Source organism: Pinus tabuliformis, chromosome 2_1 (assembly GCF_031772625.1).
Source record: "Pinus tabuliformis cultivar Carrire ecotype Pingquan chromosome 2_1, CPIR1, whole genome shotgun sequence".
Taxonomy (NCBI): Eukaryota; Viridiplantae; Streptophyta; class Pinopsida; order Pinales; family Pinaceae; genus Pinus; species Pinus tabuliformis.
The window spans coordinates 645550726-645561071 of NC_142299.1; the positions used below are offsets into that span (position 1 = coordinate 645550726).

Below are 10346 nucleotides of genomic sequence, written 5' to 3' on the forward strand. Positions count from 1 at the left end.
AAATAGTGTAATGGGTGGAGATACTCTAGGCTTTGGATACCTATAGTGATTGTTTGGGTGGAAACATTGTAAGCTATGGAATCCTGGTTGCTAGGTGGAGACATTGTGTGCTCTGAAATCCTGGTTACCAGGTGGAGACGTTGTGTGCTCTAGATTCCTTGAAGTGTTTTTTTGAGTGGAGACACTACATGATCTAGACTCTTGGATGTTAGGTGGATGCACTGTGTTTTATGGATTCCCATGAGATCTTTTGACTAGAATAGTGTGAATTTCCCTTAAGCACTTCACTCTTCAAGCTCTGAATCCAGCTCAAGGGTAGTTAACTACAAGAAAGAATGGCAGTGCTAGTGGCTTATGGTTAGGAGGAGATTGTAAGTCCCTCCCTTAGTTTCAAATCATTTAGCTAATAATATAAGTTGCTTACTTGTATCTTTGTGTATACATGTGCAATATGAATGATGGATAATGTTTTTATATGACAGCAAGTGTATTTGCACTGCTAATGAAGGAATATGTAGCCCTATGTATTTGCAATGAGATAGTTTGTATAATTATTCTCGTGGTGTGAGGATTTTTCATATCCCTACAGTTGATGATACATTTACCTAAATTGCAGAGCTATTTTCATGAGTATGTATTGTTTCTTGATGTACTCAGTTAACTGTTACAATGTGTAAATTCCATCTATTTAGCATGCCATGGATATTATGAATCTTTCATTATTTAAGGATCTTGATTTTCTTTGCACTGTATAATATATGAGTGGGTTGGGACCCATTCTATGGTTTAATATGTTGGTGTTGTGTTTGAAATTATTGGGTGGTGTCAGCCATGGCTTGGCTCATTCTATGCCTATAATAACCATGAGACTAGCTACATCGACGTATGGTAGCTATGCATATGTCTGGAATGTTGGCGTTGGAATAATGATTTCATTCTTATCATGGTTATGGGTTTGAGAAACACTCAACTCCAAGGAAGGCTTGACAAGGTCATTTAAATCCTTAAAACTTCTAAGCATCATAGAGCAACATGCTTGTATTCGAGGCCAAATAAACCTTGGTAGACATGTAAAAGAATCCAGATTTGGTGAAGACCAGAGGATTTACCCTAATAATGTTATTTTTTTATTAATCATATTATTTATCTCCTAATTATCAAGATTAATAGTAATTTAGGCCACTCCATCCCCACCAAGTGATATGTATTGTCCTCTTTGGAGACTAGGTGGTATTGATAAAAGGTGTGATGCATGATGGAAACCTTTCCATCGTCGAACAAAGAAGGGAATGTTTTAACAACATATGCATGAATTTAACATTGGCCAACATGGATGAGTGACATATAAATTAAGCTGATATGGCACCTTTGTGGCAGTGACATGTGGTAGATAGAACATGAAAGTTAGGATGTTGGTTCACCCGAACCTTCCTGACATGTGGCAATGGTTTTGTGGTGCCACGTGGTGTTAACATGGCATTTGCATGGCTAAGGGCCATGTAACTGTAGAGCTTGTCTCCTCAATGATGTTTTGCAGTGCTACCTTATAACAGTGGCACAAAGTTAATAGAAGCTACGATCAACGAAAGGCACAAGAAGGGAACATCCCTATTACCTGACATGAAATTTCATGTCACATTGTGGAGGATTAATGATGAGTGCTTTACAAGCATTGGCATGATAGCACAATTAATGGAGAGTGTTGGTAGCATAAGGTGTTAGACAATGAACATTGCCATTAGAAAACATGCAAATTCACATCATGTTGCACCAAGCTTAATACAATTCCTATTTCACTCCTAGAGTTGTGGTGCGGTGGCATAATGGAAATATATTTATCTTGGGAAAACGAAGATGTTGATTGTCATATGACAAAAATCACACCTAGACCACCAAATTTTGTATATCAAGAAACATTGATTTGCACGAAGGGGTGGGACCCTATGGGACCCACGAACTAGGATGAGGTGGAAAGTGCCATGAATGCATGGAAATGACTGTGTGGGTGCCACATAGTTATTATGGGTGATGTGCCATAGCCACGTGGGTCACACGTGGGTGCCACTTGGCAATGTCCTGTTGATGTAACATGAACTAATTAGGCTAAACTTGAACAAGCATAACTCTCAATCTGAAAGTCGAATTAAGATAAAATTTATATTTCCAAAAAGCTATCATCGAGTTGAACATGATGGTAATATTTTATTTTTGGTTTTAAGAAGTTTGGAAAAAATGGTTTTTGTAACTCCATCTTCATAGTGCCAAGACCGTGGAGGTCGGGTTAGTTAAAAGTAATACCTCCCATAGCCCAAGAACAATCCAAGAGGGTGGGAAGGAGAATCACAATGGCCTCGATTATGATATTATTTTTATTTATCACCAAAAAACCCATTGAATCAGGGTATCGATCATCAACCATAAAGACACAATTGTGACAAGGTTTGGTGGAGGGAAATCCTGACATGTAATTCATGTAAACTAAATCCTAGGGCTTAGCCAGGGTAGGTAGAGGAGTGTGCAACCCTTGCTTCATGAAGGAAAATTTAGCAATGGTACAAGTAGTGCACAATTTGATATACCATCTAACGCCTATATAAGCTTTGGCCAGTAAACATACTTTTGAAGTGAAAATATTGTATTCTCCACAGTAAAGTTCCATGCCACCCAACTATAATGTGCCTCCTAAATTAGCTTTGAATGCTCACTTGAGCGAACACAAAGATGACCCAAATATCATAATAGCACATTCTAGAGGTGGGATTTTGTAACTCTTTTGCTTGTACTTAATGTTTGTTAAGTAGCAGCAAAATTAGAGTTAGTGTGGTATACTTGTTGCCACCCAAAGGTATCAAGCCCATAGGAGTTAAGAACTATTGTTAGCACCACAATCGGGGACTGATTAAGGAAGTATACAATATGATTGGTACTACCATTCTTATATTTAAAATTCGAAAATAATTGTTGTAATTATGTGGACTTAGTGATAATTCTATAAAGGGGGAGTTGAATATAACACCTCATTTTTTATCCTCACATTTATAAATGTGTATTTGTATATATGATGAATGGTTGAGGTCTAAGTGATGTAATATGTAAAAATTGTGTGTTTGAAAGAAAAAAAATAAAATACATAAATGGTTGTAGAAGATAGAGGATATAGTCAAGGGGGGTTATGATTCCATAAAAGATGGGACTAAAGTGGAGTTTAAGAGATTCCAAAGGCCTATAATCCTCTTCCACCTTCCTAAATTTATTTTCCATTAACCAGCTATTGCCTTTGAATTATTAAAAACAATCATTTAATGCATGTAAAAGGTTGGTGGAAGAGTCATTTCACGTAGTTATGGAAGAACAAACTAAGTACACTCATGAGGGGAAATTTTAAGTGTCATATAATATAAGAAATTAGTTCCATGTAACAGAAAGTAGACTTGGGGAACTCGTGGAAGTCATTCTTTTCACCCATACTAGCATGAGGACATGGGATTTAGATGGAGAACTATGTTTTCATGCCTTTGAGGATTTTTGGTTACAAAAATACTCAAGAGCATGGGTAAATGCTATTGTAATGACTTCATTCATAGCTAGATTTTCTGGAGCGCCCATCTTCGGATTCTAGGCCAATTTATGTTATAGCCTTAGAGAGGTGAGGATTTTCTAAGGTACTATGGTGCAGAGAAGGAAATCCCATCCCTTGGGTTGTGCAGATTAATGGGGAAGAAAGTTGGGCAGTTGGACTTGTTGTAGGAGTGATGTCATTGTGAAATTGTTAGGTATTAGGTTGTTTGTGTGGAAAATAGCAGCCACAGGAGTCATTCCTTCCTCATTAACTCATAGACACAACTCAGGGGCAACTTGTTAGATAGAGGAATAGTGTAGCAACACCTATGGTTGGGTGGAATGTCCAATGTCTACAACCAATTGCGTAATCGTTCATAAAGATAAGTGACAATTTTTCATTATTTTAATGCTATATTTATTATTTGTTTTGTGTGTAAATGCCACTATGTTCGAGAAATAGTCTACATTTATAGGTTAATGATAGTTGCATGAGACCATTATTCATGTTGCGTGCATGGATTTAAAATTGGTACTAGAGTTATATCAATTTGGTTCATTATTGGGAATTCCAAGTACTCAATGGAACATAAAGACAATGTGAGGCACATGACACATGAGTACTTGGTTGAGAGTCAACATGTAAGGGTCACAAGATAGAGATCAACATTGTCAATAAATTCTAGTGTAGTTGACTTCAAAACTTCATCAACTGACATAGTGGTCCTAGATTCTTAAGGTTCTAAAGACATTGCAATAACTTGACTAGATATAACATCTTAGATTTTACAAGATATTTCCCCATGTTCCATTGCAATGATCATGGCCATCTTATATCAATAGACATAATGTATCTATATAAATAGAGATATGCCATGGTCATATGATATATAATGAATATAATTGTGTTAAAAGGCGCTTTCTATAAACCTGTATGGGGGAGATGTGTAATTATTTCCATACTTAGCATGGAGTTGATTCATAATGTTAAAAATCACATATTAATAATGAAAGAAATTTCAATGTCAACCATTAAAAAATATTTCAATATTAACTTCAGTAAAAAAAAATTATGTCAACTTTAAAGAATCTTATTACATCTCAATATGAGAGAGATGTGTAACTCCTATAGAATTGACATGGACTTGGCACATAGTGTTTAACAATATATGTATTAATAACCCAAAGAAATCAATATTTATAAATGAAATATTTCAATATCAATTTTATATATATCCATATAAAAACAATTCAAAATAAAAACCTATTATTATATTAAAAATCATTTTTTATCATAACATGAAAAAAATATAATTTATTTTATACTCCATATAAATTAACATATAACATTTAAAACAAATAATTTAGGTTTAATTTTCGTAATTGACATAATAAGTTTTATCTTTTTTTTTTTAATAGCATATTCTAATTCTTCCTTCTTATAAGAATCAGTACTATTTGAACATTGTTGATGTTGTTCAAAGGTAGAAAGAGCAAGGTTAATAATATTATATTTCACATAGCATTTTTTTTGGAGTGTGCATATTTTGTAAAAGACTATAAACAGTTTATTATATGGTCAAATTCCAAATTAATTAGTCAATTGGATTTAGTTCGGATGGTTGACAGAAATGTTATTCTCTCCATGTCATTTTGATTAAATTCTACCATATTTAATGATAAATTTTAAATTTAGCCAATTAAATTTAGTGTAGGTGATTGGGAAAAATGTTATCCTCCCTATTTGAATTCAATTCCTATATATGATATGTTGAAATCATAATAATTATTTATTTTACGAAATATTTATTTTAATAAATTTCAGCATTGTTAGATTTTAAGCTTATGTGGTAGTTTTTTGGAGTAACATGATCCGGATTATCCATAGTGTTGTGTTCATTCTGTCAACGTTTTTGGAGTAACATGATCCGGATTATCCACAGTATTGTGTTCATTCTGTCGACGTTTCAAACCCCAAAGGGGGTCCATCATCAGGACTAAATTTGATAGAAAATGAATGATAGTTCTTTGAGAGAAGAGTCTTTCGTTCATTCTGTCGACATTTCAAACCCCAAAGGGGTCCATCATCAGGACTAAATTTGATAGAATATGAATGATAGTTCTTTGAGAAAAGAGTCTTTCGACCTTAATATAAATTTCAGCATTTTTATCTAAACTATTCTTTTAAACATATATATTTCTCACTTAAAATATAAAAATATTTCTCATTAAAACAATTTCCAAATTAACTAAATTTTTTAGATATGAGCACTCCCACCCACTTAATAAAAGAAAAAAAAAAGAAACAGCCAAATAAGTATTAAAATGAAGCAAAGCATTAGAACTTAAGAGATTTGAGGTTGGACTCTTTCCACCTTTGCCCAAATGGCTGAACCGTGAATTTAAGCTCACTTATTAATACAGAAAATAGCTTCATGTCATCTACTCTATCATGGTTATAACTTATAATTTACACATTTATAACAATTGAAATATATATTTATGTATAAGACAATGTTTCTTATAAATATTGGATTAAATTCAATATAGTTTTATTGTAAATTTGGAAATTTTTTTTTTTTTTTAATTTGAAGAAATTGGGTCTGGAGCAGCTTTTAGGCATATATAGTCTTGTTCGAGATTGGACCAAGAGACTTATGAAGATTAAACCTCTATACATGCATAGAACTGCTTGGGTTGGACCAGGAAACTTGTGGGACTAAACCTCTACATATAGCCCTAAGGCATTAGACCAAAACCTTGGAACTAAAATTTATAAATTTGGATCTATATAAAAAAATCAAATTTTTGCGATGTAATTTTTTTTATCATTTAATATAAAGAAATTAATATATGGCATTTAAATGATAAAAAAATTTCAAATTGAAATGAATCTCTGCTAGACCAGGAGACTTATGAAGATTAAACCTCTATACATGCATAGTCCTGGACCTGTGGGACTAAACCTCTACATATGGCCCTAAGGCATTAGACCAAAACCTTAGGACTAAAATTTATAAATTTGGATCTATATAAAAAAATCAATTTTTTGGGATGTAATTTTTATTATTATTTAATATAAAGAAATTAATATATGGCATTTAAATGATAAAATTTTTTGAAATTGAAATGAATCACTGGTAGTTTATTTTTTTTTTCAAAGATGTTGTTACATATTTACTTTGACAACCCGTATTGTCATGCTGGCCTGAACAGCACCTTGCTCCTATTCGTTAATAATATCCACTATTTAAACCATTTTATGATGAAGGATATTTTTGTAACATGTTATATTCATAACAGAATGGGCTAGCTCAACTGGTCATTAGGTTAATTTGATGCCATCAGATATCCTGTTCAAGCCTGTCGAGTGCATTAGTCTATGTTGACTAGTTTACTACCCTGTTCAAGCCAGTGGAGTGCATTAGTCTATGTTGACTAGTTAACTAGGGTAACCATCAACAGATGTGAGAAAGCATCCCTTTCACCTTACACGATTTCCCTTGGAAGAAAAAACAATGTTTTGTAAATTAGCATGCAAGAAATCCCACTGATATTTCTGTAAATCTTTGTAATAACGATGTTTTGTAAATTAGAATGCAAGAAATCTCATATTTAAAGCAGAGGCTGTTATTTCTGTAAATCTTTGTAATATTAGAACAAGAGACCTATAGAGAGGGATCCTCATTTCGCAATCAATTTGGAATTATATCGATCCTGAGGGTTTTAATACTTCTCAACGCTACAGTGATCTGAGATGTGATCCGTTACTATTAACATGGAAGAGATTTAATACTTGAAGCAGAGCTACATTGATCATTGGATTTGAACCGTTGCTATGCAGGAAATTTGGTGCTAGAAGCAGATGTTGGTGTCTTGCAAGTCTTAACATATGACTGTGGTTTGAACTGTTGCTATGCAGATAATTTGATACCAGAAGCAGATGTTGGTGTTTTGCAAGTCTTAACATATGACTGTAGTATATAGAACCATAAACATATACAAATTAACTGACTGGTATTTACCAGATTCGGTATTAGATTTTGTATAAAGGGTGATAACTGAGTATTGTCCCCACAGGCCAGGAGAGGTAAATTTGGCATTCACATTGGCCAAAGTAGTAATAATAATACTAGTCTAGAATCATCTAGATATGAAATGAATCACATATCTCTTGATCAAAACATTTTTTCAGAGTATGAATAGTCTAGATAATCAATTGTTCTCGGTACTTGATATATCCTAAGTTAAAATGGATATAGAGTATAGACTGGTCTTGGTCTAAATCTAAATTAAGTTGAGCATAGCCTGCTGTTTCCCTCTGGAAAGTCCTCAAAATGCCAATCTCTGAAGATATCTCTGCGAACAGCATGACACCTTGTTAATCTTGGACTGCTGCCAGTAAGAGTATTGCTGCTACGCTCCAAAGAAGATGGCACTGGAACTACTCTTGTCTTGAATGTATTTTCTGCAGGGGCAGGTTGTGGGTGTTTCTTATTAGACCAACAACCCATTGAAGATCCCCATGGTTGTTGTTCCTCATCCGAACTCTGATCTGAATCACTTTGTTTGTTTTGACAGGTAAGACATGCGAGATTCATGGTAGTGCAATGTGGATGCCTTAACAAGAAATATTGTGCCTCCAAATTCTGCACAAGGGAATAAGCACACACATTTATGATGGGATTAGGTCCCTAGAAAAAACGGTTATCTTTGCTCTTAGAAGTACAAGAACTGTCATATAATCATACGCTCAAATGAACATGAACAATCCAATTCATATCCACAGAACAAATATCTAGGGAGATCATCAAGAAAACCCAAGAGTTTAAAATCGGGAAAATTCTACCAGAGGCCTGAAGAGAATTTCAGATTCTGGCATCAATGATTAATGGTGTGCCACATTCCGAGCTTCTCGGGAGATCATAAATAAAACCCAATAGTTTAAAATCATGAAATTTCAACCAGAGGCCTGAAGAGAATTTCTGATTCTCACATCAATGTTTAATGGTGTGCCACATTCCTAGCTTCTCACTATGACAACTACAATCAGTACGATGCATCGTATGTCTTATATATGCTACCTTTCATATCTTCTGCAATTCAAAATACCAGGAAGGCCTTTGAAGGACAATAATGAAATAACAGATCTCCAATAACATTGCATCAAAACAACTTATTCCTTTCATGACTTTGTTAACAGCTTTACTCATCTATCATGCTAATTATATACAAAATGTTTCAAAACATCCATGATAAAAAATTTAGCTTCTATACTTGTGTTTTCTTGAACTCTGCATTTTGTATTTGACAGAAACTCCCAATTTTTCTGCTGGAGTGGGCTTATTCTTAATGTTCAGGGGATTCCTCGGTAGCTGAAAGAGGGTGCAACTTGGGCCAGTTCAGATAAATTCTCACCGATTTACCGCTGAACCATAGCCCAATCCAACCAACTTCGAAACAACTTTACCCATCTATTTACAAGCTGTAGATTTATAAATCAGTCTATCTTCAACTAAAACCAGGGATTTCCATTTTACTAGAAGGCTGTCAAAATTCATCAAGCAATTCTACATGATCATAGACTTCCAAAACATGCTTACCAACAAATTTTGTATTGTGCAACTTGGTATTGTAGGAGACACCTATGGCCAGGACAAAAGCAAAATTATGCAGTCAAACATATATCAAAACGAAGCAATATCATTAAAAAGATTGATACCTGAGGAGCAAAATTATGCAGTCAAACATATATCAAAACGAAGCAATATCATTAAAAAGATTGATACCTGAGGAGTGAACTAACCAGAACTTGATAATTTTGTGCACAGCCTTGAACTAATCAGCTGATTTTGGCAACTAGACTTGCCAGCCTCCAATTAATCCTTAAATGAGTGTTCAAATGTCAAGTGGGAGACTTCCATCCAATTCTAGGCCTCATGAACACTTTATCTTACTGTGCAAATAGGTTGGTAGCTGAAACTTTGGGTAGCCCCTTCTTTTCTGGTTTGTTCATTCCCTCATGTCAGAGCTATCACCAATACAAATCCCCCAAAAGGAAACAGTAGACCTACCTCAGGTATCTATTTCGTATGCAGATGTGCTTGTTTCAGACCCCACTCCACTTAACCCCATGAAAATAATTGATAGCAATCTACTATTCATTTAATTAAAAAAGGGTAAAGAATCACCACTCATGTAACTTTTGCTTTAGGAAGCACACAAGGGAAGGCAAACATCCCTATCCAAGAAGCTAATAAAACTATGGAGGTGATTGAAGGTAAATGTTTGAGATGTGGTCACTTGCGTTGAGTGAAAGAAAAGGACAAAATAATCCGAAAAAGCAAGAAAAGGGTGGATTGGATTGAATCCTGCTTTCTTCTTTTTTGTGAAAAGTTATCCACGCCCTCACTTGAAGCTTCTGCTACTGCACCTGCTGCCACCAGATCAATCATCGTGCCCACCTCCTCCACTTGGATGATCATGCATCCTCCACCACACTATTCAGCTTGTCACCGACCATATGTGTGGGTCACTACATCCACCGCCCAGCTCAACCTTAGCTAATCTCTGTACTGCAAACTTTGTCAACGAATGGGATTTAGGGAAAGTTATTTAAGTCACCAATCTTTAGGCGTAGTTTTGGTTTTTTCTGAGTTGGAATGTCCTCAAGAATTTTGGTTTTTCTGGGTAGGAATGTTGTTAAGTTTTATTTTTTTCGAAAAATGATATAATTTTTGGCAAGGTTATAAGTTGGTGTTACTTAAATTTTTTTTATATTTTTTTTT

General features: G+C 34.5%; 1 long non-coding RNA gene across 5 annotated transcripts; it reads right to left on the minus strand.

Moving 5' to 3' along the window:
- Positions 1 to 8046: 8046 nt before the first annotated feature.
- Positions 8047 to 9847, minus strand: LOC149202230 (uncharacterized). 5 transcript variants are annotated; one of them, XR_016253889.1, is made up of 4 exons: positions 9348 to 9846; positions 9162 to 9280; positions 8555 to 8601; positions 8047 to 8207 (listed from the first exon to the last, which is right to left on the minus strand). It is a non-coding gene; the product is annotated as an uncharacterized LOC149202230 (long non-coding RNA). The 5 variants fall into 5 exon arrangements; XR_016253888.1 differs by having other exon boundaries at positions 8072 to 8207; positions 8555 to 8654; positions 9348 to 9847; XR_016253891.1 differs by having other exon boundaries at positions 8072 to 8207; positions 8555 to 8654; positions 9162 to 9203; positions 9365 to 9846.
- Between the last annotated feature and the right edge of the window lie 499 nt (positions 9848 to 10346).